Source organism: Diabrotica undecimpunctata, chromosome 8 (genome assembly GCF_040954645.1).
Source record: "Diabrotica undecimpunctata isolate CICGRU chromosome 8, icDiaUnde3, whole genome shotgun sequence".
NCBI classification, from domain to species: domain Eukaryota; kingdom Metazoa; phylum Arthropoda; class Insecta; order Coleoptera; family Chrysomelidae; genus Diabrotica; species Diabrotica undecimpunctata.
The window spans coordinates 52,418,240-52,440,087 of NC_092810.1; positions in this window are offsets into that span (position 1 = coordinate 52,418,240).

Genomic DNA, 21,848 nt, shown 5'->3' on the forward strand with positions numbered 1-21,848 from the left:
AGGAACTAGAAAAGGCAATTGAAAGAGTTAAATTGGGCAAAGCACCAGGCAAGGATGATATCACCCCGGAAATGATAAAATTCATGGGAATAGAGGGAGTGGACAGCATGAAAGAACTAATGAATGATATCATAAAGAGAGCAGAAATACCACAGGACTGGAAATTATACTACCAATACACAAAAAGGGCGACAAGAGAAACTGTAATAATTACCGAGGTATTACTATATCAAGTATTCCTGGGAAGGTGTTCGCAAGAATAATAGAAACAAGAATAAAAACCCAAATAGAACCAACTATGGAAGATACACAATGTGGATTCAGGAAGGACAGAAGCACGCAAGACCACATATTCACAATAAGACAAATAAGTGAGAAAGTAATCAATAAAAATAGAGAAATACATATATGCTTTATTGATCTGGAAAAGGCGTTTGACAGAATACAAAGAAAGGACGTATGGAGGACATTAAAGAAAAGAGGAGTTGACAGGATAACAATTGATGTAATAAAGGATATGTACAATAATAATACAAATACGGTGAGAACCAACAACGAGGAATCCGAAGAATTTACTACAAGTCAAGGCGTCAAACAGGGATGCGTGTTGAGCCCACTGCTGTTCTCAGTGGTACTGGATGAAGCAATAAAGAAAGCCAAGAGAAGAATGAGAAAACTAACATTAGGATACTGGCAAATGAAACAGACTCAACTATCAGAGCTTCTATTTGCAGACGACATGGTTTTGATAGCAGAAAACAGAGAAGACCTACAGAACAACCTTGAAATCCTAGAAGAAGAACTGTCAAACATAAATATGAAAATAAATACAGAGAAAACAAAAACAATGATAATTTCAAATAAGAGAAAGACACACGCAATACAATTAAACGGAAAACAACTAGAACAAGTGGAACATTTTAAATACCTAGGAGCAATAATTGAATCAAACGGTAAACAAGACATGGAAATAAATGAGAGAATGGGACGAACAGGAAGCTTATTTAACACTATGAAAACAACATTTTTGGGGAAAAAAGAAATACCGGAGAAGGTAAAAACGGCAGTCGTTAAATCAGTAGTTAGACCTACAATCATCTATAATAGCGAGTCATGGACATTGACAGGAAGACAAAAATCTCGAGTCAATGCTATGGAAATGAGATTCCTGAGGAAAATAGCAAACAGAAAGAGGACAGACAAAATACGAAACGAAACAATCAGACAAAACCTAAAACTAGAACCAATAAACGAAAAAATAGTAGAGGGGCAACTAAGATGGTTCGGGCACGTGTGTAGAATGTCGAATGAAAGATTAACAAAACGAGTGTTTGAAACGAGAATGCAAGGGAAAAACAAACGAGGAAGACCAAGAGTTAGGTGGGTAGACGAAATCAGAAAAGAAGTTGAGAAGAAAGGATTGACATGGGAAAGTGCACGAAATCTAACACAAGACCGGATAGCATGGAGACAACAGTGCAAATCTTAACCCCACCAGCCTTACACCTAACGGTAGAAAGGCTTAGGACTAAGTAAGTAAGTAAGTGAGAACGGGAAGGATACAAGAATCGAACACTTTGGTTCGAAGGTTTTGGGGATCTTTTTGTCTTTCAGTATGTATGAGAGTTTTCCAAAGGCGGCCTATCCCATTCTTACTCGTCTGCTTATTTCGGTAGTTTGGTTTTCTTTGTTTTCCTTGATATTTTGACCCAGATATATGTATTCTTCTACATGTTCCACTTTTGTTCCTTGGATGGTTATCGTCGGTTGATCATCTTTATTCGACATTAGCTTAGTTTTACTCAGATTCATTTTCAGTCCTTTTTTTATGGATTCTGTATAAAGCTCATCGATCATCGTCTTCAGTTCTTTCCAGCTGTCGGCTATTAGTACTACGTCATCTGCATATCTTAGATGGTTTAAATACTTTCCGTTTATCGACAGTCCCTTCGTTTCCCAATTTAGTGATTTAAAAATGTCTTCAAGTGCGGCAGTAAATAGTTTTGGAGATATGGTGTCTCCCTGTCTTACTCCTCGGTTGATTTTTATTGGCCTCGTTTTCATTCCGTTATCCATCGTGACTACCATTTCAGCGTGTTGGTATATATTATGTATTAATATCCTATATCTAGAATCTATTCTGCTGTTGACCAGTGCTTCCTCAATAGCCCATAATTCTATGCTGTCAAAAGCTTTCTCGTAGTCTATAAATGCTAAACAGATTGGTAAATTGTATTCGTTAACTTTTTCTATTAGGACCTTTAGTGTGTGAAGATGGTCACATGTACTGAACCCTTTTCTAAATCCGGTTTGCTCTACTGGTTGATATACATCGAACTTTGTTGTCAATCTATTTGTAATTATTTTTGTGAATGTTTTATAAAGTTGTGATAGTAGTGATATTGGACGATAATTTTTCAGATCTGTATTGTCCCCTTTTTTGTGTATTAATATTGTGTTAGCAGTATTCCATTCCCTTGGTATGTTTCCTTCAAATAGGCATTTATTAAAAAGTATTTTTAGGTACCTGATGACTTCTTCTCCTCCTTCTTTCAACATTTCTGCCAGAATTCCATCACTACCCGGTGCTTTATTTCTTTTCAATTCTTTAATTGCATTTTCTATTTCTACTTCGCTTGTTTCGGGCATTACTTCAGAATTTACGTTTGTTATTTGTCTTTTCAGATTTTGCTTTGAAGAGTCGGGGGGATCGTTTCTTGAGCGGTATAACTCAGTATAGAAGTTTTCAACTATGTTTGATATCTGAGCTTTGCTTGTTTCTAGTTGGCCTTGTTGATTTTTCATAGTTATAATATTTTTCTTTCCTAATTTCGGTTTGGTATATTTCAGACTTTGATTCTTTTCGTATGGCTCGATTAAGTTCTTTGTATTCTGTGGTATTTCTTTTGTTTAGTGACAGGAGCTCTTTTCGTTGTTTCAGCATATTCTTCGATTCTGCACTTATTTTGGATTTTTTGTTGTTATGGCGGGTTGCTACTTCTGAGCTAGCATTCAATAGTTCTTTTGTTATAACTGAGTTAATTTTATTAACGCTGAGTTGTTCTAGATTCAGTGCTTGGGCGGTTTTTAATTTGCTAGCATATTTTTCATTATCGACTTTTTGCTTTTCTGTGTCTATTTGTATCGTGTTATTAAAGTTAATTCTACGTTTGCTATACTTAATCCTTAGTTTAGCTCTAACCATTCTGTGAACACTACCCAGAGAGACATTATTTATTACTGTTACATCTTCTACGATACCTTTCTTGTTACACATGATGTAATCGATTTCGTTCCTTGTTTTTCCGTCTGGTGATAACCACGTCCACTTTCTTTGCGGTTTTTTCTTATAAAATATGTTCATTACGAAATATTTGTTGCTATGTAGGAAGTTAACCAGGGTTTCTCCTCTCTCATTTCTAACACCATAGCCGAATTCACCAATATAGTTTTCGCTTTCTTCTAGTCGTTGTCCAATCTTAGCGTTGAAATCTCCTATTATAAGTGTGTAAGTGCTGTGATAGTTCGTGTTGGTTTCTATTATTTTCTCGTAGAACTCATCTATCTCTTCATCGGGGTGTGTTGAAGTTGGGGCGTACACTTGAATGACTTTTAGGGTGATTTTCTCGTTTATATTCATCACAATCATTGCAATTCTTTCTGAGATTCCCACATAATGAATAGTTATCCCTCAAGTTAATGAATAGAATTATAGAAGTGAGTCAAAGATATGGAAGGAACAGCAATTTGGAAGAATCAGTGTGAATGGTCAACCACTATTTGTCAACCAAATTTGGGACCATTCCCTAGAAACTAAATTTACCATAGAGAAAGCAAGATATGCAAAAAATGGCTAAGCTATTCAAATGCCATGATTTATCAGAAACCATAAAAATCAGGTTACTACGATGTTATATCTTAGTTGAGTCGTGGACTCTCACAGTCGTTACTTGCAAGAAAATTAACGCTTTCGAAATGTGGCTTTATCGTTGAATTCTGAAGATATCCTATATCAACCACGTTACTAATCAGGGCGTTTCAATTAGAATATAAAAAGAAAAGGGAAAAAATCCACAGGCAAAGGTAAAAGGAAAACGAGGAATAAGAAGAAGGATTTCCTGGCTAAAAAAACTACGTACGTGGTTCAAGACAAAAACCACAAATATTTTCAGAGTAGCAGTTTGCAAAATACAGATTGCCAAGATGGTGGCCAACATCTGAAACCGATAGGCACTCCAAAGAAAAGAATTTATATATACATATATAGATTTCAAAAGACAAAAAAAATACAGGGGTGTTTTTTTTAGAGGTATAGAACTTTAAAGTGGAATAAAACAAAGATTATTTATTATATGAACAGGAAATTAACTTTATTTGAAAGATAATTTTTTGACATTATATTTTAAATATGATTTCTGGCATATGACCACCAAGGCTGGCTCTGACGTAGTCTAATCTGGAGGTCCAATTTTCGACGACTTTTTCCACTATTTGTGACCGTATATCGGCAATAACGCGGCGAATGTTGTCCTCCAGTTCGTCAATCGTTTCAGACTTATTGGCATAGACTAGCGACTTCACATAACCCCACAGAAAATAGTCTAACGGTGTTAAATCGCACGACCTTGGAGGCCAATTCACGGGTCCTAAACGCGAGATTATGCTGTTACCAAACGTTTCCCTCAATAAATCCATTGTGGCACGAGCTGTGTGACATGTTGCGCCGTCTTGCTGAAACCACAGCTCCTGCACATTATGGTTGTTCAATTCAGGAATAAAAAAAGTCAGTAATTATGGCTCTATAGCGGTCACCATTGACTGTAACATTCTGGCCAGCATTGTTTTTGAAGAAGTACGGAAGTTTCGAAAAAGTGAGCTTCGTCGCTAAACAAAATTCGCTTATGAAAGTCGGGATCAACGGCAATTTCGTTTTGGTCCCATTCACCGAATCTACGCCTTGCTAGGTGATCGTGTGGCTTCAATTCCTGCACGAGTTGAATTTTGTAAGCACGCAAACCAAGATCTTTGCGCAAAATCTTCCATAAAGTGGATGGACACATATCCAACTGCTGTGCACGATGGCGTATAGACTGATTCGGGTCTTCCTCTATACTACGCTCAACAGCGGCAACAACATCTTCTGTACGCACTGTACGACGTCTCTATGGATGCGTATTATCATTAAGAGTGAACGTGGTGCGAAAACGTTCCACAGTTGATCGAATTAATTGCTCTGATGGGCGATTATGTATACCATAAAATGGACGTAGTGCGCGATACGTATTCCGAACAGAACTATGATTTTCAAAATAAATTTGCACAATTTGAAAGCGTTGTTCAGACGTCAGTCTATTCATATTGAAATGTCAAACTAAAGTAAATAATAATCACCTGACAGCTGTCAAAATGGCCGCCCCTTAAAAACGTGTTGCCAACTTCTATTTCTATACCTCTAAAAAAACACCCGTTATAAATTAAATGTGAAAAAGGTATGTTGGTTACTTATTTCATTTTAATTTGATTCGATCTGAATCGATCTTTCTACTATTCTAATAATCTGAGTATTTTTTATAGGCATATGTAAAGAGTTCTACAGGAATATGATCTTCATTAAAATATTCAAATCGATTTAAATTTGTGGCGTCTAAATTAATTAAAGCACGTAACCTTATAAAGGACTTATAATTGCGCAATAATAAAATTCGCTATTTCGAGAACACGCTTAATGAAGTATGTATACTTTAAAACCATAGATAAAGTGATATAAGGTGCAGGATTTAAATAACAATACCTTAAATACATTATTTTTGAATCATAAGAGACAATGATTCCTTCTAGTAACGAGAATTAGATAAAATCAAGGTCGTTAGTTCTAAAACAAATAAAATGGTACTTGTTAGATATCGGTCGAGACTCAAATTTAAATTATTTATGAGTTGAACGTTCGTTTTATAATGTATTGTATATATAAGCTTACAAAACTCTTCAATAACTTACCAGTTAAAATAGCCTTAAAAACACCAGAACTGTAGGAAAGTTGTTTTCGAAAACCAAAACTCCGTTGATCCCTTTAGAACACATTAATGTTATCTATCATATACCTTGTGCAGAGTGCAACTACTCTCTTTAAGGTATACTAACGTCAGACAAAAACGGCATTAGGATTTATAAACCCTCTTATACCCTTGTACAATTTGCCATTTTTTAACCAAATACCAAAACGAGTTCAAAAACGTCAAAGAACTTTGCAAACAACAAAATTATCATAAGAGATGGGCCAAATTTTAAAACATCCAACTTCTCTGAATAAAAGATCTGATGTTGATAATTTAAGTCACATACATCACTCTCCCATCATACAAAATAAATGAAGGGTACAGGGAAAAAACCAGATATGTCACTTTTTATTGAAAATCTCGGTAGAGGCGCCATTAGCTTCTTCGAATGACGACCTATATGTTAGATTACTAAAACTGGGAAAAAACTATCGTAGCATGGCTTAAAAAAATGTCTAAAATATAGCGTACCGAATAAAATCCAGCTTAGTCCAAACGTCCAGGGGGAAAAACCAGCGATGTCATGTAAACAAACCAGCTGGCTGATGCAATATTCATTTTTAAGAAATGTGCCAGTATTATTGTAATCGCAAAAGTGTAAGTTCTTGTTTGTTTGTGTGATTATTAATAAACGATTACGGCTAATAATGGTCCGTAGGGGTCCGTTGAGAACAAAATTATACCTTCAAAAAAAAAAAAAAAAAAGAAAGACTACCGGCCGTATGTCAGAGGTCTCTAAAATGTTGTAACTGTTTAATGTTCAAGTGTTTTGAGATAATTAATGAGGCGCAAAGAAAAGAAATATTGAGAAATTTTAATGCTCTGCGCTCTCACGATGAGCAAAACTATTATTTGGCTGATTTAATTGCGGTCTTACCTATCCAGGATAGAAGGCCTCGTCGACACGAGAATACTGCCAGTTTTCATGATGCAAGTTATACGTATCGAGTTCGACTTCGCGATTGTGATATTTCGGTTCGTCTAAAACGCTTTTTGTTCCATTCATGGGATTACAAAAAATAAAATAAACTATATAAAGGAAAGCCTCAAACGAAATAGTCCAGCTTCTAAGGACAGGCGTGGAAAGCATAGTGCAACACATAGGAAGCTGGACGACTTAACAAAAGGTTTGGTATGTGACCACATCAAAAGTTGTTAGGATCGTCAGAGCCACTATAGTCTGAAAGATACAAAAAATACTTATTTACCAGAAGAGCTCACAATGAAAAAAATGTTTAACCTCCTTAAGGAAAAGAATCTTATATACTAAAACGCTAAGCCCTTTTCTTGTCCACCACTTTACTCAAAAACCATATTAGATAATTAAAATATTTTTTCGAAATATTATTAGTATTACGTATGAGATTGTCAATATATACTTTTGGTACAAAAATTCACTTCCGGTTTTGAGATGACCGAAAGTTAAAATTTACTTTAAGTTTTAGACCCCACAATGTATATATGGATCGAAAGGTCTCGTCGAGACGAATCTAAATATGTACTTCCGGTTGCGATCCGACACCGGATGTGACCCGAAACGCGCATAAAACGTCAAGATAGAGCAAATCTGACACCGGATTCGTGATCAGCATGCAAAATTAACTGCTAAATGATATCCATGTCGACATTTGATGAACTAAAAATTGCATTCTGGTTTTAAGGTCGACTTCCGGATTAGTTTTTATTAGTCAAATCAATAGAGAATTCAACGTAGAGTTCAAAAATATAAGTTCACGAAATTATCATTTATAGTTTTTGAGTTATTTATAAAAATATTTTTACTTCCTGTCGATTTTTTTAAATTATAAAACTTTTTTTATTAAGACTTTTATTTTAAATTTATTAATATTTACTCGTACATATTTAATAATATGTACTCTCGGTGCCAAGCAAAAGTTTTCAGAAAATGGAGACATTGTAACAAAAAACATTGTTTTCGACGAAATATTTCGTGATATTTAATACACTTTTTACTTGCATTATTATTGATGAATGTTATGTATATTCTTGCTTATATTGTTTGTATTGATCTCTTAATTTTTCTCGCAAAATAAAAATTTCATTTAAAAAACTCGATGTCGAGTTGGTCCGCTAGTCTAAATGCTAAAGTCTCATATAGAACGTACAGAACAATTTTTAATAAGTAATTTAATATTGATTCTGGATACCTCAGAAGTGACACATGCGCAACGTGTGATGCATTTCAAATTTATCTTAAAAGTTAAATACTGATGAATTTAGACAATTAACTGTTATGAACCATTTGTATAAAAGAAAGGCTGAAGCGTTCTATTCAAGGAAATCGGAGCGTCCTCTCTTTCGGTGACTCTTTTTTTTACATGTATCATGAAGGAATGGCTAAAGAAAGATCAAACGAAGTTTAAAACTCAGAGTTTGAAGGAAATAGTGGTATCATCTGATCATAGCCGCCTTATCTACTACCGTTCAACATACAATGGACCAGTACGAAAACGCTTTGACCAAAACTCAGCTTTAAGATGAGCAGAATTCTTGCTGCCTGTTCCGGTATACGATGGTAGTTTTAGAAACTTTTAAACAAAAATGAGATTTATTCAGTTTTTAAAATTTTTGCTACAGGTCATTTACCAATTCTAAAGGCTAAGTTTAACGACCTATTCTCCGTTCATAAATTGTTGAGAGCACGAAATGTACTCAAACTCATAAAACGGTCGTAAACCATAGGCGTTCCTGAGGTGTTTATTCATTAAATAATAATATAATATTTTTTAATACTGTTATATATAATATTAATAATATTTTAATACTAATATATTTAGCAAAAAAACGATTAAAACTTTCACGGCTAATGTTATGTAATTATATTATATTAATAAAAATAAGAATTTAACCATTAACAATTTTGTAAATAAGAATACCTTATCTCTTTGGATATTTCAATACTAATCTTCGCGTTTAATCACTTTACTAGAAAACCTGGAATTCATATCCGAAGGTACTATTCATTGCAAGATAATTAGGATGGAATTCCCCATCTACGGCAGTAATTAGCGTCTCGAATATTTCTTTTGCGAATTATATGCAGTGCGTGAGTGATTTTTTATTCCATATACCTACGAACATATGCGTACCTTTCGCTCGTGCTCGTTTTGTTGGATTGTTTGTGATGGTTTCATCATCAAGTTTTACACCGGTACTGTTGCGTACAGTCAGTAAGTCTGTCTATTCACTAAGAGAGAAGACTATTGTCCTGAATGTTCACGATGTTCTGGTTTCTCAGAATCCCACAAACACTGTTCGCAACATAGTCGAAAGTTTTGCCAACATGACTGGCGTAGGAGAGTCAACTATATATAGGTTCCTATCAGAAAGAAAAAAACACGGTATAGCTAACCCAAACACAAACGAACACTTAAAGAGAGGGAAAAAGCCTATTGAAATTGATGAATTTGCCAAAAATGGTATTCGAAGGAAAATTCATGGATTTTTTTTCAAAAAAGAAATACCAAACCTAAACAAAATTTTACAAGAAGTTAGAGACGACCCGGATTTGCCTCATATCGGACGAACTAAATTGTGGCAAGTTTTAAAAGAATTAAATTTCCGGTGGGAGAAATCAGACCGAAAATCACTTTTGATTGACCGGGAGGAGATAATATGTTGGAGAAGAAATTATCTAAGATCCGTACGAAAATTCCGGGCTGAAGGAAGGCCCATCTTCTACCAGGATGAAACGTGGGTAAACTCAGGTCATACTCTAAAAAAAATTTGGCCAGATAAAAATATATTAAGCTCCAGGCAACCCTTTATGGAAGGTTGGTCTACTGGTATCTCCCCACCTTCTGGTAAAGGCAGTAGATTAATAATTTCTCACATTGGCAGTGAAAAAAGGATTTGTTAAGCATGGTTTGTTGGAATTTCAGTCCAAAAGCACAAAAGACTATCACGAGGAGATGACAGCTGATGTTTTCGAAGAGTATTTTAAGCAGATGATTGAACACATACCACCAAATTCAATTATAGTATTAGATAATGCACCTTATCATTCACGACTAGTAGAAAGACTTCCAACGACTACGTGGAAGAAACAGGATATTCTTGACTGGCTGCGGAATAAGTAGCTGCCTTACGAAGATGGAATGGTAAAAGCAAAACTTCTAAAAATTGCCTGGCAACACAAATCTAAGTTCAAGGAATACGTAGTTGACAAAATGGCGGAAAGGCGAAACATTACAGTCCTTAGACTTCCACCCTACCACTGCGAAATAAATCTAATTGAACTCATTTGGGCACAAATGAAAAGTTATGGCTAGAAAAAATACGTTATATAAAATACAAGCTGTACGTGAATTGTTATACGAGTCTTTACAACATATTACAGAACAAAACTGGAAAGATGCAGTAAGGCATGTAATAGAAGAAGAACAAAAAATGTGGGATCTTGATAACATAATTGATGCGACCGTAGAGACACAACCGCTAATTATTAACCCTCAAGATGACTCGGATTCCGAAGTTGATCCTATTTATTTTGAATTTGAATAGTTTTCTAATCGTAATTATATAAGGTAAGTAATAATAGTTGTAATCGTAAGGTATTAAAGGAGAAAGGCGCAAAATGTCGCCTGTCAAAATGTTCAATGTGTTTTAAATGTATCCATTTTTTTTTCAAATCCTGAGAAAACTAAACAGCATTTTTGAAAAATTTAAAGGCAGAATGAAATATTTTTTAGAATAAATAAAAAGTTTCTTTTGCATGCAATATTTTCAATTAAAAATTATACTATATTTTCGCATTTATTTTCACCCCTGTTACATAACATATTAAAATAAACATTGTAGAAGTTTTCAGGGACTTTCTGCCCTGAGTAATAATGTAATCTTTCATTCTGCGTTTAAATTTTTCAAAAATATTTATTAGTTTTCTCCGGATTCGAAAATAATGGATACATTTAAAACACATTGGAAATTTTGCCAGGCGACATTTGGCTCCTTTTTCCTTAATTAAATAAATGTATCTTTTACAAATGGCAAGAAACTTTTTATTTTTGAATAAAATAAATAAGTTTTATTAAAAAATACAATTTACATAAGTACAATTTAAAAAATATATTTGTTTAGTTCAAATAAATGTTTCAATCATATACTCTACGACACTGGTCGTTCATCTCTAACCATTCAAAATACCCCCGTAATACCCCGATTATAAGGTATTGTATTCCTTCAGATATAAGGTGGGTTAGTCGAAAACGTCTTAAACCGTCAGTTTTAGGTTGGTTTTTACTATTATATCGTATTACCTATCCTCACTCTATTTCAGTTTTCTAATTAGGGTTAAACTTGTAGTGAGCTATCAACAAATTGTGAACCGACTGTAATGAGTTTTATGCGGTTTTACAGTCCAAAAGCAGTGACATTTTTCCAGAACCTGGCTCATCTCTAACAATAAGTTTAAATTATTTATTATGTTGATAAATAAATAAACATTAAAAAATACATGAATTTTCTTTTTTAGTTCAAAAATAAAAACGGCTAGATTTTGTCTGTTTTAGGTGACATTGCTGCTTAGGTTCCTGCAAAACCGTGAGTGATGCAGGTTTTCTTTGCATAAAGCCGACTTTAGTTTTTGTAAAAAACTGTAGTAATAATACTTTATAATAATGTTAAGTTCTGTTTTATGTAAACTACTGTTTATAATCCGTTTTTGAAATAAAAATAATTGGTTTTGAACATTAAAATTCACTTTACTCAGTTGTGAAAAGAAATTACATAATCGGTTTTTTCCCTGTACCCTTAAAATAAGAAGCACTTCTTATCCCATATTTCTTTTAAAACAAATAGTCAAAAACTGGTCCATCTTATAAAACTATCGATATTGAACAAATTATTACACCTACCCCTTAGATTCTATCTTTAATGTCCTCTACATCGGCTAAACCTCAATGACCGCCCACGTAGGAACGAATTAGACATGCGCACCGCACGATGTTCTCGTTCACCAACTGAAAATTTTCAAATGTAAATACTTAGTGTCGTTTTGTCTATGTATGGACTCAAACAACCTAGCTTAATAAAGACTTCCGTTTTAGTCTTTTGTTTTTCGTTTGTCGAAATGTTAAGTAACCATTTAGTTTTTATAACAATTAAAAAAATAACCTAAAAATTATAAACTGGCTGTCTCACGAAGCAAGCTTATCCCTGTCAGAAATAAACCACAGCTTAAATCGTTCGACCAGATTCGACCAATAAAAAAAAAGCTTGTGCCATCTCTCAAGAATCGAAAATCAGCACAATTTTAATTATCAGACGTACTTTTAAAACGAAATAAGTTATACAGGGTAGCATAAATGTTAATGCTTTCTGAATTAAATTAAATAAAGAAAAAATATAAGTTCTCTGGATCGTTACGTAATAGAACATTTATTAATTCTAAGGTTCGCCGAATCAGCTAGTTTTAAATATAACAAAGACGATTATATAAATGGAAATTTACAGAAGATAATAAAAGTGAACTGATAAGCATTCCAATAGATAACTATACGAGTAAATTAGTGGACAAGTGTTACACAATTTGATTATAAGGAGTAAACACTTATCGCAAAGCGCTTGCTGGTGCCGATTATAATACTTATGAGCTCACTTATTATTAACTTAAATAAAATTCAACTCCAAAAGAATATAAATCTGTAACATACTTGGGTAACTATAGTCATTCTAAATACACGTTAGAACATTCCTTTACAACGAAAAATCGAAAATGCATGTTAAAAAAACTATATAAGACATGTCAATAAGATGAATTAGAAAATTCTATTAAAATAAAGGATAAATAAGGTACAGAGAAATATGTAATATTGCTAAAAGATCCATCAAGAAGGCCAGTAGAAGTCCAGTAGACGTTAAAAAGACGAAATATTGAAAATTCTAATAATTTTTGGAACTAAATAATAAAACTTAAACTACTACAAAATGATACTTAGATGCTGATAGAGAGCTTTAAATAATTAAATTGAAAATTATAAAGGGTACCTACTATACGTTATGATAGGCAGAGCGCCCACACTCCCAGAATTCAATTTTTTATATTACTTTACGATTTATGTGATTTTAAAATAAGACTTTTTAGTACCCCAGGGATCTGTCTTGGGCCCGACGCTATGGAACCTGGCATATGACGGGGTTATCCACTGTGAATAGGGAGAGGGTACAACCCCCTTCGCATTCGCGGATGACCTCGCTGTACTGGTAGTGGCCCGGGATGAGCCAGATCTCAAATACCGGGTTTGGAACGCAGGCCGCATCGTAAAGAAATAGATGACGCAGCACGAAACTAAACTTGCGGCAGAGAAAACCGAAGCCATCATTCTGAAGGGGACAAGGAACAGGCAAAGTGTTGAATTGCAATGTGCGGGAGCATGTCTAACACTGACACAGATGAATGCCTATACTGTGGATACTCGGACACTGTAACACATACGATGTTAGATTGCAGCAGATGGATAGTGGAAAGGAACAGAATGGAGAGAGAGATAACTCCAGACATGTCTTTTGAAGATTCCAGACCCCCCCTCTATAAAGACGAAAAAAAAAACTCGGTATCAGCATCTTGATCCACAGCAACATCTTTCGTGTTGTTCCACTTTTCTTGCCATCTTTCTATTGATCTTTCTCTTTCTTCTTTTTATATTGCTGCTGTCAAATATTCTCTTCTCTCATAGAGATATCTCCTTTCTACTGCTAATACATGCAGATGAAGACAGCCTGTGATAGTCCACAAGGCCGCCGCAGATACAGTCCTGTAAACTCATGCTACTCGCAACAGACTTGTTCTGTCTACTCGTATCATGAGCCCTTTGTAGGTCGGTATCTTTATCCCCTCACGCTAGACTGGTGCCGCGTAAAGGATGATTACCTGCATAATACCATGTAAGGCTCTCCTCCTTTCTGATTTGAGTCCTCCAATGTTAGGCATAACCCTTCTCATCGCAGCCGCACTCTTCGCTGCCTTCTGGGCTACCACCCGTGTATGCTCCCCCATATCCACATCACTTACACATATATGATATTGCCTTAGATCCTTAAAAAGTAATTACCTCAAGCAAGTTTATTGTAAACAATAAATATTAAAAGTAAATGTTTTGAAATAATTTTTCTTTATTGCAAATATATCCAGCGCCTCACTTTTATCTTTTATAATTAATCAGCCATATCCTTGAGTCTATCGTGGAGTATTTGGGTTTTGTAAAAACATTACGATAGGGTAGGCACGTCTACCAGAAAATGATTTTATTAAAAAACAAATCCAAGGTAAACTCGGAAATTTCTAGAATTATTTTTTGAAGAATTCCAACTGATAAGAATATCTACTGAAAAACAAATACTTTTGGTTATAGTATTGTCAGTTTTATGATATGCTAAAGTATGAGTCAGGAACAAATTAGAATACAAATTTTACATAAAAATGATATAATATTGTTAACACTTATCGACCACATACACGGATCGAATTAGCAAAATATTAGCAAAACTGAACGTCCATCTTCAAATCAACAAAACCAACAGAAAGTAAATTAATAGAATATGGAATGAGAGAAGCTAATTAAATTCCGTTTTAAAAATATCATTTAAAATAAAAATATAATCCTCGATGGAGTTCTAAACAATATGGATTTCTCAAAGACATATCTTATTGAAAAGTACCAACTACAAGAATTAATAAAAAACACGAAAGTGAAACAAATTGCCTGTAGCATTGTCTCCGTTGCTTTTTCTTTAAAGCTATTGAATATTATAATAAACTTTTACTTATTATTTACTTATACGTTTATTAGAATAAACAACTAACTGTTGGTCAAGTAGTTCTCATTTTCCCATTAACCGTTGGAACAATTTTAAGTTTCTGAATTGTTTATTAAACGTTGTAACAATATAACTACCTCCTAAAGTTGGGAGCCAACGTAGAACAATAAAACTCACAATTGTCATGCATTGGCCTCAACTCTCGGAGGTAGTTATATTGCTACACATTGTAAACAATAACAAACACATGTATAACAATATAACTACCATCGAAAGTTAAAAGCCAATGTAGAACACTAAAATTCACAACTTTCTTAAGGAGTCAATTGTTAGGCCCCGTCTAGCTCTGTCTCTCAGGTGTGAGAACGTCTTATCTTAGAAGTTAATTTAGAAAGTAAGTTTGGCTAGGACAAATAAAACAAGATGTTAACTAATCATATCTATTATACATAAAAAAATATATAATATACCTAATATAGTATAAAATTATACATAAAATTAAAATTTTAATATTAAATTAAAATTAATAGAGCAACTCTTGCCTACAGCTTTACAAAAAAGATTTTTAAATGATACTTATGGCTTTTTATCTTGTCTTTAAGTAGTTAGACATGATTGCAGAATGTAGTCGTTGATTGCTAGTTCCAGTTGTTGATTTTTTTTATAGCCCTTTTTCTATCCGAATTGTCGAATAAAGGCCTCTCCCATTTCTCGCCATTCATCCCTGTTGTGTGCTAGGCGTTTCCACATTGGTCCTGCGACTCTTTTGATATCGTCGCTCCAGCGCATTTGAGGTCTTCCTCTTGGTCTCTTCGCATCGTACGGTCGCCAGTTTCCGACTTCTTTGTTCCATCTACCATCTTCGAGACGTTCGTTGTGTCCAGCCCATTTCCATTTTAATTTAGCTGCTTGTTTCGCGGCGTCCTTTATTTTTGTTCTGTTCCGGATTGCTTCGTTCGTTTGCCGATCTATTAGTGAGATACCAAGCATCTGTCGTTCCATGGCTCGCTGAGTTTTTCGAATCTTGTCCATGTTCTTTTTTGTGAATGTCCAGGTTTGAGCTCCGTAAGTGAGAACGGGAAGGATACAAGAATCGAACACTTTTGTTCGAAGGTTTTGGGGTATCTTTTTGTCTTTCAGTATGTATGAGAGTTTTCCAAATGCGGCCCATCCCATTCTTACTCGTCTGCTTATTTCGGTAGTTTGGTTTTCTTTGTTTACCTTGATATTCTGACCCAGATATATGTATTCTTCTACATGTTCCACTTTTGTTCCTTGGATGGTTATCGTCGGTTGATCATCTTTATTCGACATTAGCTTAGTTTTACTCAGATTCATTTTCAGTCCTTTTTTTATGGATTCCGTATGAAGCTCATCGATCATCGTCTTCAGTTCTTTCCAGCTGTCGGCTATTAGTACTACGTCATCTGCATATCTTAGATGGTTTAAATACTTTCCGTTTATCGATAGTCCCTTCGTTTCCCAATTTATTGATTTGAAGATGTCTTCAAGTGCGGCAGTAAATAGTTTTGGAGATATGGTGTCTCCCTGTCTTACTCCTCGGTTGATTTTTATTGGCCTCGTTTTCATTCCGTTATCCATCGTGACTACCATTTCAGCGTGTTGGTATATATTATGTATTAATATCCTATATCTAGAATCTATTCTGCTGTTGACCAGTGCTTCCTCAATAGCCCATAATGCTATGCTGTCAAAAGCTTTCTCGTAGTCTATAAATGCTAAACAGATTGGTAAATTGTATTCGTTAACTTTTTCTATTAGGACCTTTAGTGTGTGAAGATGGTCACATGTACTGAACCCTTTTCTAAATCCGGCTTGCTCTACTGGTTGATATACATCGAACTTTGTTGTCAATCTATTTGTAATTATTTTTGTGAATGTTTTATAAAGTTGTGATAGTAGTGATATTGGACGATAATTTTTCAGATCTGTATTGTCCCCTTTTTTGTGTATTAATATTGTGTTAGCAGTATTCCATTCCTTTGGTATGTTTCCTTCAAATAGGCATTTATTAAAAAGTATTTTTAGGTACCTGATGACTACTTCTAAAGTTGTTGATAATGGTATTAATCTCCAGGGATATGTTAAATTCCCATAGCAGCAGCCACCTATTGCAGGATATTATTTCCAATGGTCGACCATGTGGTTCGGGAAGTCTTCACCTAAAAAGGTGGACAAAAAGTCCAAATTTAGTCCAAAAAAACTAGAATAATGAACCTTGTGTTAGCATCAGTATATGTTTTAAAATATTTCCTTACAATATTAAAATTGAAAATAATTACAATATTACATAGAAAATAGCAAATTGGCAAGAATAAAATGAATATAATTATTATTAAATAAATTAGTTAAATTATATTAAAGCTACTACCTGTACATGGGAATAATTTGAAAAATAAAACGTGGTGTGTAGTTTTAGGTTAACTTAAATACAAAAGTATAAAAAGACAGATAGACAGAAATTTAAATAAAATGATTACTAAAAAAAAAAAAATTACAAATATGTGTCGTTTATAACGTTACAACGTTATCACATTTTGTAATGAAATTGCCTATTTCATACCAGATATTCTCTCTAAAGGATTTAGATCGTAGTTAGATATAACCACAAAAGCCAGGCGTATAGTGATGATAATAGAAAGCTAATCGAGGAGCAAAATTCAAAACTAATATACCAGACAGGGAAGACTGGAAAAAATGTGTACCCATACAAGCGGAACCTACCTGGTACACTGACGCCTTAAAAACATCGGAGGATGTAGAAGCCGGTATGTTAGGGACTATGCAAGCGATACATTACCCGGTAAGTCTATCTAAGGATCCTACAATTTTCCAACCGGAAATACCGAAAATATTGTGTGGATATCCCAAATATGCTAGAAAACCTTAGCAAGGTTATATTAGCCTAGGTACCGGGGCACGAAGGTTATAAGGGCAATAAAAAAGCAGATGAAATGGGCAAAAAAGGCTCATCAATGATATTCGTTGGACAAGAACACTTCTGCGGCGTTGCAAAAGCAGTAACAAGAACGACTACAAGTAGTTCACAAATCTCTGCAATGGTAGAGGAATTCATCAGGATAAAGACAGGCGAAACAGTTCATTACAGAACATTCACCAAAATTTATGGCAGATATAATAAGTAAAGAGAGGAAAACAGTCAAAGCCATAGTAGGTCTACTAATATGCACCGGCAAATGTGCGGTTTTTCGCATTAGGTGAAGAAAAGCTACTGGTAAAGACCTACATGTGTAAGAAGTATTTTGAAAATTGGGGACAGAAGTTACTGGGGTGGTGATATAGCAAGCAAAATAAACGAAACTTATGCAAACGGCACTCAGGGTTTATTTGGAGTAGCTGGGTCGTGGATAAGTGAATGGCAAGGGAATTGGATTGGGGAAACTACAAAAATGAAACAAAGGGGTGCTTACATAACTGTATTGGAACAAACAAAACAAAACACAAGAAAGACCTCTAGCAATTTAAAATGGACGCCGCTTCGAGGTACCAAATTATAACGATTACAACAACGAGTTGTAACTATTGAAATAATTATTAGAGATAAAAAATATATCTTTTTAAATGAAACTCAAAAAAGGGATTAGAGAAGTAAACAAAATGGTTTAGAAAAAAAACTAAACATTTATTGTTATCTCATCACAAACAGTTACACAAATAGACAATACAAAAATACTTACGATATAAATAGTTACAAGGATTTATACCAAAATAATAAAAAAGAATAACTTACATATAGTATTTTTTATATAAAAATGCGTGCACGTCATTCAAGATTTACGACGTCAGAACCCCACAGCGTTGCCAAAACATCAGAATAATTAGTCAGTGAGGAATTTTTAAAATGTCAACTATTTGTCAAACCATTATATAACAGTAAATACACTTAGTTTTAAGACTATTGCAACACACTAAAATACATAAGAAAACATTTTAATACAAAATTATATATTCTAAATTTTAAACTTATCTCTTTTAGAGCATTAATATTAAAAACGCCCCGCCATTATTTCTTGTTTAAAATTATCTATCTTATATGATAGCTTATCAGCTTTCTACAGACAATTTAGTTGTTTTGGCATAGCACAATCACAATACACAACAATAATTAGTTTTTAAAGCTATTAATATAAATTTAATATGTATTTATACAATTTATTAATATATAATATATTATGATCAAATTGTGTAAGAAATCAAAACATAAACAAAATTCTTACTCTAAAAAAGCGGCAACACTTTAAACAATTTTGCGACACGCTGAACTGTTAAAAAATTTGAAGTATTCCCGTATCATTTGCGTACAATTATCTAATATATTTAATTAAAATTATTATTTTGTGAAATATTAGACTTAAACAGTTATTTCATAAAATTTATATTATTAATAATAACAAATGTTTTTGGTTATTTAATCAATATAATTCTAAAATTCCCAATATAATGCTAATTACATTTTTCTGATTATTATACCATGTTGACGCCTATGAAACATCGAGCAATTTCATATGGGTTTCGTATTATTAGCTGTGTTAGGAAAATTTGAACTGTAAGGTTGACGTTCTGGAAATTTTAAATATAATTGACGTCACTTTATATAAATTGTGACATGCACGTACTTTTATATGAAAAATACTATATGTCCTATTCGTTTACAAACTCTGTTTACAAGTGAGAGATGCTACAAAACTTACAAAAAATTGTTACTGCATGGAGGTTAACCTTCTTAAAAAAAACAAAGCAAACTAATGTCAAATATGATTAGATAGTACAATATTAATTATTACACAGTCTTTTTGTTGTCAAAGCAAATTATTATTATTATTAAAAAAATGTCTATCTTTACTTCAAATTTTAACACAAAAAAGTTACCTGGATTGCACTGGGGTTTTACATAAAAATTCTATAGCTAGAAACTAGATTTCACTGGAACTCAAAATCTGTAACACTCGAACAAATTCATCTCCACTGTGATAGGACAAGACAAAATTGAGATTGGAAATTGGGGCACTGGAATACAAACTTTGGAACTCTGCTTCTTAAAAAGACTGAAACAATGTGGGCGTATTTCAAATCCTCACTTTAACTGTAACTATTAAATGAACAATTAACTGCCACTAAACTTATTTTCCATAACGTAAGACGAAGAGCAAAAGGACATTACAAATTTAATGAAAAATTTGGACTCACACTGAAATCAACTGCCTCTGGCAGCGATCCCAGCGAGAATGAGCTAATTCTTATAACTGTATCTATTAACTGCTACAATACTACCAAACTTCACTATCTCCGGTAACAAAAAAAATAAGGAAAAATCATTATGAATTAGAAGCAAAATTCGGACTAAACGCTGAAGCCTACGCTCTTGACCACGCCTCAGCGAGAGTGAGTAAATTCTTAAAAATCCTTAGCAAAGAATTGGTAGCAATGTTTCATTCATATGTAGATGGTTGTTGATTGTAGATAAGAATTGTCAAGAGCTGTACTACAAGCTTAGCTGTATGCTGAAGATCGATCGTCAAATGTCTTTGAGGAGAGATAGCAAGTAATGAGGGTTTGATTGTGAGATGAGGATTAGGCAATTCTGCATACTTGCCTAAAAGCAGCTCTTTGCTCTATTTCTTAATGATTAATTTTTTAAAGTTCTGCTTTATGCCGATGTATCAGTAGTGCTTACACAATTTGAATATTAACGTGAACAAGCAAAAAATTTTGGTTTTAAACAAGGGGATGGAGTTATTAAAGAATAGTGAAAAATAAACACCAGTGGTGGAAATCGTTAACAATAATTACTATTTGGGAATAAAATTTATACCTCAGGTATACAGATGGCTTGGTAAATGATATTTGTACACCATCATCTAAGTTGCGAATATATGAAAAAGTAGTGGGATCTCTTCTGACTTATGGACCTCAAATTTGATAATTTGCAAAATTCAAGGAAATTGATACAGTGATAAGGATGTGTAGATTAACATAGAGCAAAGCAAAGGTAGACCATCTACACGATGGACAGATCACGTTAAAATAATAGCTGGGAAAGGCTGCGAGCAAGACCGACAAAAAACTGGAAGAAATTAGGGGAGGTCTATGTTTAATTTTGGACGCAGAAGGCTGGATGATGATGACGACGATGTATATCATTGTACTATGAATTTACATAAAAAATATATCAGGAGAGTTCTAGAGTATATGGAAGTACGTATTCCAAAATTTTTCTTCTTAGAAATGATGTTTTCTAAATATAAACTGTTATGATATTAGGTACTATAGATACATAGAATATCCTGGATCGATGGGATAATAAATATGGAGGTAATGCAAGAGGTATGGTAACTCTAACAGAGGAGCCGCTGGCCCTCCAATTCAGGGTTTGAGACGTAGAGCCAGCACCCCTGCTCTCATAAAAAAGTTATACGCTAAAATTCCCAGTACAAAGAAGATACCAGATGGACTTAACAGAAGACTTTTTCTTGGCATACAAAAAAGTATTATAAATTTTATGGAACGGACATTAGAATTCTTACTAAAATAAAAAAAAAAAACGCAGGGAAGTGTACAGGTAGATGAGTATATACATCTATACAGTGGTGTAAATAACAGACCTTTATCTTGTAAAGGTACAAACTTTGTCCCAATAGCGACAAATTCTGAGAATCTAGTAGATCCTCATCCACAAAGGTACCTACATTATAAATAGTTTCAAAGATAAGTCGACAGCATTCCTCTAGAGAATGAGACCAAATTTAAAGTTTAATATAATAAAGTGGCGTCTTCAAAATATAATATTATGTATAAATGAAGCGGCTATAGAAGGATTGGGAGAACATACTAGATCAAAGGAATATAAAAGAATGGTGGAGTCAAGATATTAGAGTAAAGATAGCAGATAAAAAACGAGCACATAACATATGGTTAATGACAAAAGACGAATTAGATCGGAACTATTACACAAGATGCTAGATGCTGATTATT